Below are 17,870 nucleotides of genomic sequence, written 5' to 3' on the forward strand. Positions count from 1 at the left end.
GGCCTGGGCCCACTGAACTTGGATGAGCCTCTAGTTGCTGGTCCCCCAAATCTCCTAAAGCCTTCCTACTCCCCTTTTAAGCCTTGCCTTGGTTCATGCTCTCTGCCTGACTCCCTCTCAATACTTCTTGGGAAGGAGAATTAATAACATCAATAATGTGACTTGTATACAAGCTGCACCACCAACAAACCTGAGTGCTGGGGATAAATCCTGTCCTGGCCTAACAATTCCTCTGTAAGCCAAAAGGCAGCAACCCCAGCACCTCTGTAGGATGTGAGTTGACCTCTGTTATACCACCCCACAAATCATTCCCACAAACACCTATGCACCCCGATGCCCTAATCACATGGCCCCTGGGTTCAGGACATAGAGTGTGCCCATCACATGGCTGTTGGGTAGAGGTTGGCTCTCTTTTCTCTTTGTCACAAGTGATTTTTGTGTCTCTTGAGTGCATAACCTCAGTCAGGGTTTCCATCAATCCAGTATGAACAGATGCCAGGCTGTTAGGGAGGGCATGGGGTCAGAGCTATGTGCTTAGTGTGGGGTTTGTATGAGAGAGGGTTTGGAGGAGTATGTATGGGCTGAAGGTAAAGTGGTAGTGCCTGTCCTTGAGCTGAAGCTGCGAGGCTTGGTTTGATTCCTCTTGTGCCCCCCAGGAGGGCTGTGCATGCTAGGCTTTAGGGCCAGCAGTCAAGAGAGTAGACTAAGAGAAGTTGTTAGTGGGGATTAGGGCCAGCTGCAGCTGCCCCATTACATCATAGTGATTTCTACGCTGAGTCTGGGCCTACTCTTCAGGGGATTACATTGAAGTCTTCCATGACTTTCCTAATTGCTAACTTTCATCATCTCACCTCTTTCTCTGTGTGTCAAGCCCCTTTTCCTCTCTTCTCCTTCAACCTGGGATTCTGAAAATGTTATTGATGCTTAGCTTTGGGCTAAACTGAGGGAGAAAGCTGCTTTGGAGAATGCTGAGGGCATGGTTTTCTTCTTTCTGGAAATATTAGGGTCTCTGCCCTCTCTACCTCCTACCTCGCCCACTTTCTTCCCTGGGAATAATGTTCTTTCTCACTGCCCTGAGGAAGGGAAGAGTGAGATGAGGCTCTCCAGAGAGTCTACACTGCCTGGTACTTGTGTGTCCCAAAGTGACACCTGATCCCCAACTCAGGACACTGAACCCAAGCTCTCAGGGCTGCCTTGTCTGCTCCTCTGGCCCCTGGAGCTGAGAGGCAGCCAAGCCACAGAGCTGCACCTTCTGCTGAGCATAGGAAGCCTGAGGCTGGAGAGGACCCTGCATCTGCCAGTGCACAGCCTAAGGCTCTTTAAGCTCATTGGGCACCTCTGTCTTTAGGTAAATTGCCCACAAGTCTGATCATTAGTGGCTGCTGTGTGGTTAGGGCCTAAACTTGGAAGCCAGAGGACTACAGGTTTGAATGATGCTTTTCCCAATTACTCACTCAGTGATTTTGGACAAACCTCGAAGTTCCACTGAACCTCAGTTTTCCTCATCTATAAAATGGGGGCAATGACAGAACTTATTACACAGATTATTGTGAGTATTAAATGGAATAGTGTTTGAAGTCTCAGCAAGGTACCTCGCACAGAGCAAATATTCAGCATTCCCTTTTGTAGGAAATGACTGGGCTGTGTAGTATAGCCTGGGATGTGGAGGTTGAGGGGGGTACATTCTCAGATGGGAAAAAGACTTTCCAGCTGCTTTCTGAAGAGTAGACCTTGTATCCTCAATGAGTTTCAAGTTACTTCCAAGTCTCTAGGTTAGTTGAGGAATAATAAACAGCTGGTGGTCTTCTTACTCCCTGCATAAAATTGGGGGCTGGGTTGGTTGGCTCTCTGGCCTTGGCACCCTGGGATAGGAATGTTACCTCCTGGGGCAGGATTTGGCATCTCAATATAAGCTCACTTTGACACTTCCAGGTGAGAGGGAGGATGGCTGTGCTGTGGAAACAAGGGCCTGGCTGTCCCACCATTGCTAGGAGAGACCGCTATCTTTGGGCCCAGGTAGTCTGGTCTATATCTCAGAACCAGCACCATATAGGTGATGCCCTCACCCCCAAGTTTGCTGAGAGGCCAAAGCTATGGGCAGAAGTGGTAGCCATTCAGGGGATGCCGGCTGTCTGAGCAGATGGGAGTGGGGCCAGGAGAAGGGGCTGGTTTTCTGGTGGTCATTGGTGGAACTGGGGACTGAGGAGCAGGGTACACAGGTGGGGTGGGGTTGGGGAGAGAGAGCTGGGCATCAGATTGGGGTTCTGCCTCATTAGAAACTCCACACTTCTTTCCTGGTCTGTCAGCATCCCTTACCTGTTTTTCCCAGAGTACCTGCAGTGGAGCAACTCTGAGGGGCCTCCACCTGCCCCATACGCTCCCTGTCCTACCTCCTCAGCCTCCTCTATCCTCTTTCCCTCTAAGGAAGCTGCATGAAACTGTGTTGGAGCACTGTCCTTGAAGTTCATTGGTCCTTACTGAGGGAAGGTAAGAGAAGGAGGGCCACAGATCATAGTAGAGGGTCTGCAGGGGCAACTTCTACTGTTCCTCCTCTTCCTGCTGCAGTGGCAGCTTCCCCAGCTTCAGGTGGAGAATCTGAAAGAGAAGTGGGTGAGCAGCTACAGAACCTTCCATGCCTCTGCTCTAGGCATCCTTCTCATACAACCCCAGTTTGATTGGGGTTCCTCTCCTGGGTTCCTACTGGCATTTACTGTACTGCTGACTGTCTGTGAGGTACAAGTACAGGTGAGCCTTCAACTCTGTGGGCTCTCCTGTTGGGAGCACATGGTCAGAATGCTGATAGGTCCTTGGTGATTTTTTTCTTTTTATTGTTGTTCAAGTACGCTTGTCTCCATTTTCTCTCCACCATTTTCCCCTGCCCCACACAACCCCACCTCCCACCCTCAATCCTACCCCTCTTTTGTGATTTTCTTTTAGACAATAAATGCAGTGAGAGGTGGAGGAAGGGGTTCCCTTGGGGCCCAGGGTAGAGAGGGACCTAGTTTGTCATTTCTCCAGGTGGGGGAGGGGGAAATCTTGGACCCTGGCCCATGGGAACCTGCCAGGGCTATTGATGTGCTGGGGACTGTTCAGGGGCCCAAGCAGAAGGAAGGTCTCTGTCTTCAGGTTGGGCCCCTCTCTGGGGCCATCTCTCATTTTTTTCCCTGCCCCCTCATTCCAGGGACTTGGGCTTCCTGGAGGTCCTCAGGACAAGGATCCAGCTTCTGGGAGAGGGGTCGGGCAGTCCTGGGGGAACAGAATGAGACTCACATGCAGGTCTCTTCCTCAGCCAAGCCTTCTGACAGTGCTGGTCCCTGAGTCCCTCTAACAGGGATGGCTCCCAGAACTCTGCTTCCAGGGTGTCCCCAAAATGGTCAGATGGTTACCATTGGAGTATGGTTACTCAGCACAGCGGGTTACTAACTGAGAGTGCTTCTCCCACCTTCTCAGGCGTCTCTGCCCCCAGCCTAGGCCAGCCTGTCCCTCCCTTCAGTCTGGGTATAGGAACCATGTGTCTCCAGTGTCCTAAGATAGAGGGCAGTGGGAAATCCAGAGGATACACATGGGCCTTCAGCAGGACAAGGGTAAGGGGAGTGAGACTCAGGTGCAAAGCTTATGAGAACACCAAAGTCTCAGTTATCATGATTATAATATTTTAATGCAATTTTTAAATATTAAACCTAATGCAAAAATCCATGATGAATGAAATATTAACATTTCAAGTAAAGACAGGATCAGTAATAGTGCCATCCCAAGCCATACTAGAGCCTGTGGGAAGAAGAAAAATCAGTAATATTAATCTTGCCTTTATTAAAATATTATTTATCATGATGACTGAGGTTTTTGGCATTCCATTGAACTTTGTGCCAGAGGCAAGTGCCCCACTTACCTCACCCTAGCCTGGTTCTTGTCCTCACCCCTTGTCAGTGTCTAGGAGAAGGTCAACTTTTGTAACATATTTAACCTCTATGTGCCTCAGCTTCCTCATCTTGTAAACTGAATTATAATTGCACACCTGCTTCTCAGAATTGCTGAAAGGGTAAAATGCATCTTTAGTAACTCATTGTAAATACTTGGGGTTGCCCGGCCCGCAGTAAGCTCTCTTAAGGGTTAGCTCTTCCTACAAAAGGGTTAGTGCCCCTCCCGCCTGGCAGGGGCCAGGGAAGGAATAAGACCTTTGAGATTGGGAAAGCCCTGAGCCAGCGGGGAGGGGAGTGTGGGTGGGCAGATGGATGGGCTTGATACTCAGTCATCACCATCCATTTCCAGGTGGCTTCTGCTGCAGGTGATAAAGAAAGAAGACATCAAGAGCCATGCCAAGAATCAGGACCATGGCCATGGCTCCCCCCAGGAAACTGGCCAAACTTCCTTGGCTCCCCTAGGGGAGGGGTTTTTCTGGAGCCAAGAGACCAGGGTAGAGAATGAGAGAAGGAGAGAAGGATAAAGGAAGAGAGAGAGAGAGAGAGAGAGAGAGGGAGAAGACTCAGGGAGTCAGAGCAAAACATAAGGGAATCAAACTCTGAGGTAGTGCCCAGCCCTAATCCCCACTCCCTGCAGCCTTCCTCCTTACCTCACTCCAGCTGGGAGGAGGCTGTCCCAGTGAGGGTGAGACAGAACTCATACTTTGGGTCCTCAGGACCCTATAATACCAGACTGTGCTCCCATCTTAGGATCTGAGGCGTGGAGATAGGAGTGGGGGATGGGAACACAGGGCAGGCAAAGGGCTGCTCAGAGATGGGGGTCTGTACTTCTCATTCTATCTCTGGCCCTGCAGGGAAGATTCCTCTTGAAGATTTTAATTTTCTTCCTCTCTCTACCCAATTAAATAAGCAAATGAACTAATTGGCACTTTGCCCTGCAAGCTCTGGAGAGAGAGCAAGGATCAAAGACTGGAAGATGAGAACTGTGGGACTGGATGGGGAGCCTGGGGAACACCAAGTCAGTCCAGTCCTGAGAAGCTGAAAAACTCAGAGGGCTATGGTCTAAGCCCACTTTTGTCTGGACCTGCCTGGCCATTGCCCTGGGAACATTAGCCCCAGGGGTGGGTAGAACTGGGGTCCATAGGGGGCAGCTCCTCTCAACTTGCTCCATTATGGGCGGGATAAATCACTCAATCTCTCTGGGCCTCAGAAAGATAAGAGCCTGGGAAGTTTGTGAATATTTGTGGAACGAGAGTCTGAGCTGGAGCATTTGTCTGTCCCTGAAGATGAGAACACCATGAGGCTGCTAGACCTGAGCTCATGGCCAGGGTCACGTGTTACTTTCTGGCCGACCCTGCTGGCCCAGGTTTGGCATGTGAGGTCACAAGATACTGTCTGGCCTTTTCCTTCCCTCCCTGTGCTGGGCCCCATTTCTCACCTCTGACCTTTGCAATACCCAGGGAGGAAAGAACTAAGGAGAAAAATATATTTACTCCGTTCTCTTCTTCCTCCTGACACCATGTTATATGTAATTCAACACAGAGACCATCTGGAGAGAGATGCTAAATTGCAGTTTTCAATAAACATCATGGAGCCAACTTACCTGCCCATCGTCTCTGCTCCATTCCTAGGCTCTGAAGGAAGTGTCCAGCTCTGAGTCTGAAGACCCTCTCTGAACATCAGAAGGAGCACTCTGTGAAAGCTCTGGTCCCAATATATCCATCCATCCACAGCTGGTGGGCTGTGGCCCTCTTGGGAAGAGAGTGTCTGTGGGGAGGGCTGCCCCGATATGATCAGCTCCAGAGCTGAGTCTTGTGTGTGTATCATTGGGACTTAGGAACCCCAGACTCTTCCTTGGACCCTTGATGCTCCACCAGCATTTTCTCTCCTCTCCTTTCACAGACCTTGTGGGCGACGATACAGTGATCAGTTAAACAAAAACTTGTACTCTGTCTCTAAGCCTTAGCATGTGAGCCCCTACTATAACCTTCTTCCCTTAAACTTCTTTATCCTCAAGCCTTTCTGCTTCTATTCTTACAGGCTTCCACCTCTGCTTCTCCTTTGGTTTGGTAAACATTTACTGAGCACCTACTGTATTCTAGGCACTGTTCTGGCACTAGGCAACAGAAGGCCTGACTTTGAGCTGCACTGCTTCCCTTTCACCTCACTTTCTCCTACTGGACTGTTCTCAGGTATGGCTGCTCCTCCCTGTCTCAAGCGCCACCATCCTCGTCCAAGCCACCAGCATCACCTGAACTACTGCAACAGCCTAACTAGTGCCCCTGCCCCAGTCTTGTTCCCTCTAAGCAGCTCTCCACCCTTGAATCTGAGCGCTTTCTAAAAACAAATCTGATTAGACCATATTCCTGCTTAAATTTTCCAAGAGAGACTTGCAACCCTCAGAGAAGTGTCTGAGCGCTGAGGCTATGAGACCCTTCACAACCTGGACCTTGCTCACTCTGAAGGAAGTGGTCTGTGCCTCCCCCTGCTCGCCAGAGCATTTGTCATTCATGTTGGTGAGAGGCACAGCAGGCACGGGGACCTGCATCTATGTGAAGCTTCTTGATCAGTCCGCAGGGTGTTCTTAGTCCTGGTCTCTCGTACAACATGGAGCCACCATCCCCCCTTACCCTTCCCAGACTCATCCCAGCCTATGCCCACCCCTCCTTGTTGCTTTGTCTCTGAGCCTCCCCTTGACAGCTGTGAGTAGGGGGCCCAGGGCAAGTCTCAGCGGGTGCTCTGGCATCGGGCCTCCAAGTGGTCTCTGGTTACACCAGGACAAATCTATTCCCCCAGCCTCAGCTCTACAGGGTTTAGCCAGCGCTCGAAGAGCTGGAAATCAGTGTTTGAGGGGGTGAGCCTCCTGTGAGCCAGGCTGGCTGCTGAATTGGGCTTGCTCATGCTGGTTTTATTCTACTGAGAAGGCTCAGAGAGGTAAAGCCAGTAGTCTCACACCCAGAAATGCCACAGCCGGAATTGGATCCAGGTCGATTCATAAAGTCCCTGTTTTCTTTACTTTGTGAGGAGGGCCTGGTCTCTCTGCATCCCAGGAGCTGCTCTCTCCAGGCAGAGGCTGTATCTCTCCTGGCTCAGACTTGCCCCAAGGATGGCCTTTGACCAACTCCCTCCTCACAGTCCCTGGGGTCATACTAAGCCTCAGAGCTCTCACCTGCCACATGGTAGGAATACACATGGTTTTCCCCTTCCGAAGACTGAGAAAGTAAAATCCCTAGTTAGGAGGTAAACACAGGTTTGGGTTCCAGTCTTGGGGGCAGAAGGGCTGTAGGCCAGGGACAGTCAGGGGCTTCTTGGTATTTCCTGGAAACAGACCTGTCCTTTGCATGGAGGCCCTGAGGTGGGAAATGGGAGGAGCTTTACATCCCACCCAGGTACCCACCAAACCCAGTTTGCTCTCCCCTCCAACCCCTAGTCTGACAGAGCTCCTTGGTTCTGAACCCAGCTAAGCTCAGCGATGGAAAGTTAGTCTAGACCAGACCTCTTGCTTCATAGCATGCTCCCTTTCTTCATTCAATTCAACAACCATTCCAAACACCTACTATGTGTCAGAACTGCGCCAGATGCTGAGGGTCTTGCCCCCTGGCTAATGGGGGAGTCAGACATGTACACGAGTAAGTACTGTTTTGTGGCTCATGCCTCAAGAGAAGTCTGTCCAAGGCCCAGGATGAGTGTAGAAAAGAGTAATCCACTCTGGGGGTTAATGGCTTCACAGAGGTGGGGCCTTCTGACCAGGGTTTTGAACATATAATAGGAGTTCACCAGGAGAATAAAGGGAGAAGAGCAATGTAAGTAGAATGAGGTGTGCTGCAGGGATGTGTGTGTAAGATGTGGGATACGTGAGGGAAATTACAAGTATTGGATATGGCTGAAGAGTGGGGGTACAAGAGGGATAAGCAGAGCAGAAATCTGGGGTGGGGGGTAAGTAGAGTACAGACCTAGCTGAGAGGTTTAGATTCTCTAGCTCAAGTGTGCAGGAGTGGATCCTTCCTGCTGGCCAGAGGCAGGGAGCAAGGACTTGGGTTGGGCCACTCTTGGCCAGCTCTCCTCTCTCCAGAAGGTCTGAAGGCAGAGTCCAGCAGTCTCTCTGGGTACCCTTCATCTCCAAGTCCTAGACGGAAGCATGGCTCCCCAAACCCATTTTAATCTTGTTATATCTAAGCCTATCTTGAGAACCCAGGACCTGATCCACAAGTGATAGAGAGCTTCTTACTGCAAAGGCCAGAGTAGCCCTGACGCTGGAACTTTGGACAATGAAGGGCAGCAGAGCCACTGGCACTGGCCTCTGTGCTTGGGGACCAACAGTGGTGTCCCCACAGTCCTGTGTCCTCAGCATCAAGGCTAAGCCACCAGCCTGCCCTCCAAAGCCCCGCATGTGCTCCCAGCCGGGCACACATCCCTTCCAGTGAGAGTCTGATTGTGTGTTCAGGCTTGCTCCAGTTCTTAATTATCTCTGTCTCTCCCTTATTTTAATTCTTTCTTTCCAGGACTCCCAAAGGGGTGACTGCAGCATCATCATACTTGGGGGTGTGGCAATTTCTTTTCCACTAGCCCAGGAGTGAACTTAACCCTCTATTCCTCAGCTCAGTCCATACTGGAGGGGACTCTTTCAGGCACCTTCCTCTGACCCAGGGTGGTGAGAGAGCCCACTGAGAGCCTAGAACTGGAAGAGTCACAGAACTCTTGCCTCAGCTGAATGCAGCCAGCCAGAGACTACCTGGTCACATGGCTCAGACTTGGCCAGGCCACTGCCTTTTCCTTCCTTTGGGCTGCAGGGCTAGGAGGGCTGACCCCAGGGGCTAAAGCTGCTGGGAGCCTGAGCTTGCCTTTTCCCTGCAGTGCGCTCCTGGTCAGTTCCTCAACCCTGGGCTAGATTGCGCTTCAGCCTTGTATCACCGGTGGTATATTAGTATTAGTGCAAAAAGCCTTTTATCTTTGGCTACAGACTTTGCTCTAGTTCTAAATTCAGGTGATGGTCACTTTGCAACCATCTTCTTCAGATCTGGATGGGGGCTGGAGGCTCTGGGCTCTGCAGCCTGCCCTCTTTTCTCCCTTGCCCTGACTTCCATTTCATTTGTCAGGATCAGGCAGAAATTATGGAAAATACTTAGCACAGTGACTGGCGTATAGTTAACATGTAATAAATGGTTGCTATTTGTTTTATTAGTTACTTAATAAAAGCAAACTGATGGTGGTGGTGATGTTGGTGCTTCTCCCCTCCCTAGAAGCTTGGTTTCTTTACTCAAACTAGCACTCTGGGCCAAGTTATACCTGTGGTCACATTAATATAATATCAATTATATCTTGCATGTACTTTTACTTAAATTACCTCATTTGATGCTTCTACCCATTTGCTCTGTTGACAGATGGGTAACTGGAGGCTTAGAGAAGTGTATGAAGTCACATAGCTCACTGATGGTGGAAGTGGATAGGAACCCAGATATCAAGAGGGGCTTTGATGAAGATCCCACCTGGATCCATTTTCATGCTCCCTACTGCCTGCATTTCCCAGTTTATTTTCAGAGGAAGACAGGTAAGCTCACTCTTGAATTTGCCACCTACTCATCTGTATAATCTTTCAAAATACTCAAACTCTCTGGGCCTGAGTGTTTTCATCTGTAAAGTGGGAATAACAACGAGGCTATTGTTAGGTGTAAATGAGGTAATGCCTATTACAGCTCTTAGCACAGTGTCTGTGCCTAGTCAGTGTTTAGTAAGCATTGGTTCTAGAAGGGCAGGGCCATGTCTGCTCCCTGGGCAATCCCAGGCTGCAGGGCTGGGGCCTGCTCTAATCCTGCCTACTGGCCTATGTTGTCCCTGTCCTCAGTTTTCCCTAGATCCTTGCTGGTCATAATCCACAAATAAATCCCAGCTTGTCTAAGTCTACACAGGCATCAGGGCGGTGGTCAGGGCATCTGCATGCGTGCGTGTGTGTGTGTGTGTGTGTGTGTGTGTGTGTGTGTGTGTGACTCTGACATTCCTTGGAGAATGTTAAGGGCAGTCGGTCTCCAATTTGCATATAGTAGCCCACCATCTGGAACAGTCTCCCCAGTGTCCCAGCCCTTCCCACCTAGGCATTCATACCCTGAGTTGTTATTAGGGGGGAGAAAGAACATGATGGAACCTGGCTCCCGCCCCCACCCCCACCACAGGGTTTGTGCTCCAGCCCTTCCTAGGTCAGGCCCAGCTGGAGGGAGTTACTGGGATTTCACGCACATTCCTGAGGGGAGAGGGATGATCTCCTTGTTTGGGACCCTGCCAGGCAGGAACCTGACCCCCAGCCTTCTCTTAAAGAGAGAAATGAGCAAGGATATTGCCCAGCCAGGTGGAGAAAGCCTTGGAGGGGGGGCACAGGGAAACCATTTATCTGTCACATCCTGTGGGCTGAGCATTTCTTCTTCCCTTACCCTGCCTGCTCCTAACCTCTCCTATCCATCTTCTTTCATAAAGGGCCTCTTTGAAGGGGGGAAAGAAGGACCAAATCTGAGCAGACAAATAGTGCAGTGGGAAAAATAATGACTGATTCTCCACTCTAGAAGTGTGATCATAACTGTTTTGAGCCCCGGTTTTCTCCCCTGTAAAATGGTAAAAATAGGTGTGATGATGCATGTAGAGTGGCCTCTGTAAATCACAGTACCAGCAGTGGTAGTATTCTAACATTAATACTATTATTAGTACTATTATCACCAGTATTGACATTAAAGTATGGTATTGGTGTGGAGGGAAGTTCTTCACTTTGTCTGGATAGTAGTGGTGGCATAAGCAGCATGTGCGTAGCTCCAGATTCTCCCAGCACAATAAGATCCTCCTTCCTCACTGCCCACTGCGGTCCCTGGAATCGCTGTCCAGCACCCAGCAAGAGACCTGGGCATAGCAAGGGGGCTCAGACTCTGTCGCTGTAGAAACCAAACCTCACTGGCTTGGAGTCAGTGTTGCCTGAGGTCTCAACCAGGTCTCTCCAGCCACCTTCCCACTCTCGGTTGCTGGGCACTGCATGGAGAGTTCCTGCACTGATGGAGCCCCTGTTGTCCCCTGGGAATTCCAGTGGTCTAGGTGGCTATGAGAGAGCCTCCCCTCTCTTCTAGCCTGGTAGGGGATCTTGCAATCATAGCCTGCCTTCCCGGGACTGGGCTGTAAGGCTGGAGGGTATGAAGGCAGCATGACAACAGCATTAATATATCCAGGGTATATATACCTATCTGTACCCTGAAGGTCTATACAATTTACTGTTTGTGTTCTTTTTTTTTTTTTCCAAATTATTCTCCTCTTTTATTCTTTCAAAGACAAGTTTAATGGCTTATTACATTTGAGTTCTTTTTTAAAATTTTTTTTCATTTATTTGTATTTAACTTTTTTATTTTTTAATTTATTTTTTCAAATACATTTCTTTAATAAATTTTTTTTAGTTAAAAATAACAAAGTAGTAAAGCCTTACACAATATCCTGGGAAATAGAGACAGACTCATAGATAGAGAGCAGGCTGACAGCCTTGTGTTGGGGGAGGGGGCGGTGCGTGAAGGTATCTCGCAAAGAAAAGAAAAAGGACTCAGGGACATGGACAACAGTGTGCTGATTGCAGGGGGTGAGGGGGCAGATGCGGGGGTAGAAGAGAGAGAAGGTATAAGGGGGATAATTGGTAATGGAAAAAATATAATAAAAAATGTTATATCTCATAAACAATAGCAATAACAACAACAAAGTAAAACAGACAAAAGTTTATAATCCCTCTTGTTTTATACCTCTGGTGGCTCCTAGGGCATTTCTGTAAATGAAATTGGGATGTGCTGGAAGCCTTCACTCTGTAATACACATGGCCTCATTCCAAAAGCTGGCCCAATTCCCCACCATGGGGGGACCCAGTGCAGGTATACCCACAAAGGCCATGACCTTGAGAGACCCATTCCAGGTCCTCCACACCTGTGTGGGATGATGCAAATCAGGAAGACAGAAACTAAGGGGATGGTGGTCACCACGTAGCCAGAAAGGAGCAGAGCTGGGACACTACTTGGGACTTGGCAAGTATTCTAATACTTGATGTCATTTCCATGACAGGTACCATTTGGCTTCTGCAGTTTGCTGCTTAAGGCGGAGAGACAGTGATAAAAATAACAGCAAGAGATAATATTATCCTAGCTTAATTTGACTGAACACTCTTTCAGTTTCAGGTATTGTGTTAAGTACTTTACAAAAGGATGATTCTCCTTTAATTCCTACAGCAGGCTTCTGTGACAGGTGTCACCGTTACCTGCTTACAGATAACTTTCTCTACATGCCACTATCTTTATTCATCCTTGGGTCTAGAATTGAGAAATCATGCTCAGGGAAAGCAGGCTACTTGCCCAAGGTCTACACATCTAAGTGATAGAACCAAGGATTGAATCAAGGTCAGTTGGAGTCTGAAATCTTGCCTCTTTCCTTTTACCAGTTTTTAAATAAATGACTGCTGTGAGCTAAACTAATAGATCCAGTATCTAGAAGGACCACAGCAGGCTGAAATGCTGACCCTAATCATTAAGATAAAATATAGCAGAGATAATTGAAAATCAGCACATTTAGGGGAAAACATAGCTCAAGTACAAGGTAAGAGAGATCTGTTTAAAGGTAGCACATATGAAGAAGACTCATCCATCCATTTCTCCCTCCACCCATCCAACTCCCACCCTCAGAAATTTAACCACATGATGGAACCCCTCTGTGTTCCATGCCACTACCATGGAGTCAGCTGCATTGGCTGGGCCCACAGTATAAGAGGAAGTAGGCCAGGTTCAGGGAGGACAAGCAGATAACCCCCATTCCTCCACATCTCCCATCCCCATCCCTTAGTCAGATCAGTTTCAATTCCAGGGAACAGTATTTTATCCCTGACCTACAGAATGAGAGGGAGGTGTTATATATATTTTTTAATTGTTCAAAATACATTTGTCACCATTTTCCCACCACTACTTTCCCTTGACCTACCCACCCATAACTCCCACTTTCAATCCTTTCCCACTTTGGCTTTGTCCATGGGTCCTTTATACATGTTCCTTGATTTGACCCTTTCCTTCCTTTCCCCATTACCCTCCTCCTTCCTTCCCTTTCTTTACTGTCAGTTTGTTTTTTCTTTCAGTGTTGCTGGTTGTATTTTTCTTGCTTGTTTGTTTTTTTGATTAGGTTCCACTTATAGGTGAGATCATATGGTATTTGTCTTTCACCTCCTGGTTTACTTCACTTAGCATGATGCTCTCCAGTTCCATCCATGCTGTTGCAAAGGATACTAGGTCTTTCTTTCTTTCTGCTGTGTAGTATTCCATTGTGTAAATGTACCATAGTTTTTTGACCCACTCATTTACTGATGGCACTTAGGTTGCTTCCAGCTCTTGGCTATTGTAAATTGTGCTGCTATGAGCTTTGGGGTGCACAGGTTCTTTTGAATTGGTGTTTTGGGATTCTTAGGGTATAATTCCAGCAGTGGAATTGCTGGGTCAAAAGACAGTTCCAGCCCCCATCCACCTGCTGATGGCAGCCCGCGTCCCTGCTCCACCACCATCTGCTCACCCTCGCTGCTCGTGCCCACAGAGCCCGTAGCTCCACTGTACCATGTGTGGCATTTGGGCCCTCTTTGGCAGCAATGACCACCTTTCTGTTCAGTGTCTGAGTGCTATGAAGATTTCACACAGGGGCCCAGATGCATTTTGCTTTGAGAATGTCAATGGATATACCAACTGCTGCTTTGGATTTCACTGGTTGGCAGTGGTTGACCCATTGTTTGGAATGCAACCAATTCACATGAAGAAATTTCCTTATTTGTGGCTGTGTTACAATGGAGAAATCTACAACCACCAGAAGCTGCAATGCCATTTTGAATTTGAATATGAATATCTGACCAAAGTGGATGGTGAGATAATTCTTCATCTTTATGGCAAAGGAGGAATTGAGCAAACAGTTTGCATGTTGGATCGGGTATTTGCGTTCATTTTACTAGATACAGCCAATAAGAAAGTGTTCCTGGGCAGAGATACTTACGGAGTCAGACGTTTGTTTAAAGCTATGACAGAAGATGGGTTTTTGGATGGGTGTTCAGAAGCTAAATGTCTTGTTAACTTGAAGCACTCCACAGCTCCTTTTTTAAAAGTGGAGCCTTTTCGAGGCTGTGGAGAAAAGGGAACACTAGTCCACTGTTGGTGGGAATGCAGACTGGTGCAGCCACTATGGAAAGCAGTGTGGAATTTCCTCAGAAAGCTGAAAATGGAACTGCCTTTTGATCCAGCGATTCCCCTGCTGGGACTATACCCTGAGAACACCAAAACGCCAATACAAAAGAACCTATGCACCCCAATGTTCATAGCAGCACAATTTACAATAGCCAAGTCTTGGAAGCAACCTAAATGCCCATCAGTAGATGATTGGATCAAAAAATTATGGTACATATACACAATGGAGTACTACGCAGCAGAAAGAAAAAAAGAAGTACTAAACTTTGCAACAGCATGGATGGAACTGGAGAGCATCATGCTAAGCGAAATAAGCCAGGGGGCGAAAGACAAATACCATATGATCTCACCTATAAGCGGAACCTAACCAACAATGCAAAGATGCAAGGAAAATATGACCAGCAACATTGAAAGGAAAAGAAATCAACAGAGACAAGAGAGAAGGGGGGGGGCAGGGAAGGGGAAGGGAAGGGGAAAGTCAAGGAACATATAGCAAGGACTCATGGACAAAACCAAAGGGGAAGAGCTGAGGGAGGGAAGGTGGGAGGGGGCAAGGGAAAGAGGTGGGGGGGGAGGCAGAGACAAATGTATTTAAAAAGTAAATAAAAAAAATTAAAAATAAAATAAAATAAAATAAAAGTAGTATTTCAAAAAAAAAAAAAAAGTGGAGCCTTTTCTCCAGGGACATTATGAAGTATTGGACTTAAAGCCAAATGGCAAAGTTGTGTCGGTGGAAATAGTTAAATATCATCACTGCAGAGATGAGCCTTTACACGCCCTCTATGACAATGTGGAGAAACTATTCCCAGGTTTTGAGACAGAAACTGAAGAGAAACCTTCGGATACATTTTAACAATGTCATTAAGAAACGTTTGATGAAAGAAGGATTGGCTGTTGTTTATCAGGGTGCTTGGATTCCAGTTTTGTTGCTACTACTCTGTGGAAGCGGCTAAAAGAGACCCAAGTCCAATACCCTTTCCAGACATTTGCAATTGGCATGGAAGAATACTAATTTACTAGCTGCCAGAAAGGTGGCAAATCATATTGGGAATGAACACCATGAAGTCCCCTTCAATGCTGAAGAAGATATTCAGGCCCTGGATGAAGTCATATTTTCCTTGGAAACGTACAGCGTTACAACAGTTCGTGCTTCAGTGCGTATGTACTTAATTTCCAAGTACATTTAGAAGAACACAGATAGTGTGGTGATCGACTCTGGGGAAGGTGATGAACTTACACAGGGTTACATATATTTTCACAAGGCTCCTTCCCCTGAAGTAGCCGAGGAGGAGAGTGAGAGATTCCTGAAGGAACTCTATTTGTTTGATGTTCTCCATGCATATCGAACTACTGCTGCCCATGGCCTTGAATTGAGAGTCCCATTCCTGGATCATTGATTTTTTTCCTATTACTATTACTTGTCTCTGCCACCAAATATGAGAATTACTAAGAATGGGATAGAAAAACATCTTCTGAGAGAGATGTTTGATGACTCCAACCTGATACCTAAAGAGATTCTCTGGCGACCAAAAGAAGCCTTCAGTGATGGTATAACCTCAGTGAAGAATTCCTGGTTTAGGATTTTACAGGAATATATAGAACATCAGGTTGATGATGCAATGATGGCAGCTGCGGCCCAAAAGTTCCCCTTCAACACTCCTAAAATGAAAGAAGGTTATTACTTCCGTAAAATCTTTGAACATCATTACCCAGGCTGGGCTGACTAGCAGACCCATTACTGGATACCCAGGTGGATTAATGCCAATGACCCTTCTGCATGTACTCTGACCCATTACGAGTTAGTGGCCAAAGCTTAGGCATGCTCTAGGCTATAGAGTGAAAGAAAACCTTTCTTTTTATTGTGAAAGGTAGAGGACTAGGGGGCTAGAAGGGTAGTGATGAAAAAAATAAATAAAAGTCTTAAATCTAAAAAAAGGCATCTCCATTTTTAGCATTTTTGTTTTCCACAGTGGCTGCACCAACCTGCATTCCCACCAACAGTGTACCAGGGTTCCCTTTTATCCACAATCTCACCAGCACTTGTTGTTTATTTATTTGTTTAGGATGGCCATTCTGACCAGTGTGAAGTGGTAGCTCATTGTGGTTTTAATTTGCATTTCTCTGATGCCTAGTGAAGTTTAACATCCTTTCACATGTCTCTGCACCCTGTGTATGTCCTCCTTAGAAAAGTATCTGTTCAGGTCCTTTGCCTATTTTTTAATTGGATTGTTTGTATTCCTGGGGGGGAGTCCTGTGAGGTCTTTATATATTTTGGAGATCAAATCTTTGTCCAAAGTATCATTGGCAAATATATTTTCCCATAGGGTTGACTCCCTTATCATTTTGCTGATGTTTTTTTTTAGCTGTGCAGAAGCCTCTTATTTTGATGAAGTCCCACTTGTTTATTCTTTCCTTTATGTCTTTTGCTTTAGGGGACATATTGGTGAAAATATTGCTGTGTGGGATATCTGAGAGTTTCCTGCCAATGTTCTGCTATAGGACTTTTATGGTGTTGCAACTCATATTTAAATCTTTTATCCATGTTAAGTTTATTTTTGTGTATGATGTCAGTTGGTGATCAAATATCAATTTTTTTGCATGTAGCTATCCAGCTCTCCCAACACCATTTGTTGAAGAGGCTATTTTTACTCCATTTTATGCTTCTGTCCCCTTTGTCGTGTATGAATTGACCATAGAGACATGGGTTTATTTCTGGACTCTCTATTCTGTTCCACTGATCTATGGATCTGTTCTTATGCCAGTACCGGACTGTTTTGATTACAGTGGCCTTGTAACATAGTTTGATGTCAAGTGTTGTGATCCCTCCTATTTTGTTCCTCTTTCTCATAATTACTGAGGCTATTTGGAGTCCTTTATGGTTCCATACAAATTATTGAAATATTTGTTCTATATATGTGATATATGTCATTGGGAATTAAAATAATAAAGATTGCTTTGAATCTATAAATTGCTTTGGGTAATATGGACATTTTGATGATGTTAATTCTTCCAGTCCATGAACACGGTATATGCTTCCATTTATTTGTGTCTGCCTTAATTTTTTCTTCAGTGTTGGATAGTTTTCTGAGTGCAGGTCTTTTATCTCCTTGGTTAAACTTATTCATAGATATTATATTTTTATTGTCGCTATAGAGAATGCTATTTTTCTGATTTCTGCGTCTTCTATCTCATTGCTGGTGTACAAAAATAACTTTGATTTCTGAACATTGACTTTGTATCCCACTCTTTTGCCAAATTCACTTATTAGGTCAAGTAGTTTTTGATGGAGTCTATAGGGTTTTCTATGTTGACTATCATGTCATCTGCAAACAATGATAGTTTTACTTCTTCCTTTCCAATTTGGATGCTTTTTGTTTCTTTTTCTTGTCTGACCGCTGTGGCTAGTACTTCCAATACTATGTTGAATAGAGGTGGTGAAAGTGGACATTTCGTCTTATTCCCAATCTTAGTGGGAAAGCTTTTAGTTTTTGCCCATTGAGTATGATGTTGGCTGTAAGTTTTTCATATATGGCCTTTATTATGCTGAGGTATGCCCCATTTATTCCCATTTCCTGAGAGTTTTTATCATAAATGGGCACTGTACCTTATCGAATGCTTTTTCTACATCTGTTGAGATGATCATGTGGTTTTTGTCTTTCCTTTTTTGTGTGTGGTGTATTATATTTATTGACTTGCATTTATTGAACCATCCTTGCATTCCTAGGATGAATTCCACTTGATC

General features: G+C 46.4%; 1 pseudogene; it reads left to right on the top strand.

Annotated features, from left to right (window-relative positions):
• The first annotated feature begins 13,514 nt into the window (after window positions 1-13,514).
• On the top strand, window positions 13,515-15,945 carry LOC129085856 (asparagine synthetase [glutamine-hydrolyzing]-like; annotated as a pseudogene).
• The last annotated feature ends 1,925 nt before the right edge of the window (window positions 15,946-17,870 follow it).

Source organism: Pteronotus mesoamericanus, unplaced genomic scaffold, assembly GCF_021234165.1.
Source record: "Pteronotus mesoamericanus isolate MK-2021 breed Mesoamerican mustached bat unplaced genomic scaffold, CSHL_Meso_final scaffold_36, whole genome shotgun sequence".
In the NCBI taxonomy this organism is placed as follows: domain Eukaryota; kingdom Metazoa; phylum Chordata; class Mammalia; order Chiroptera; family Mormoopidae; genus Pteronotus; species Pteronotus mesoamericanus.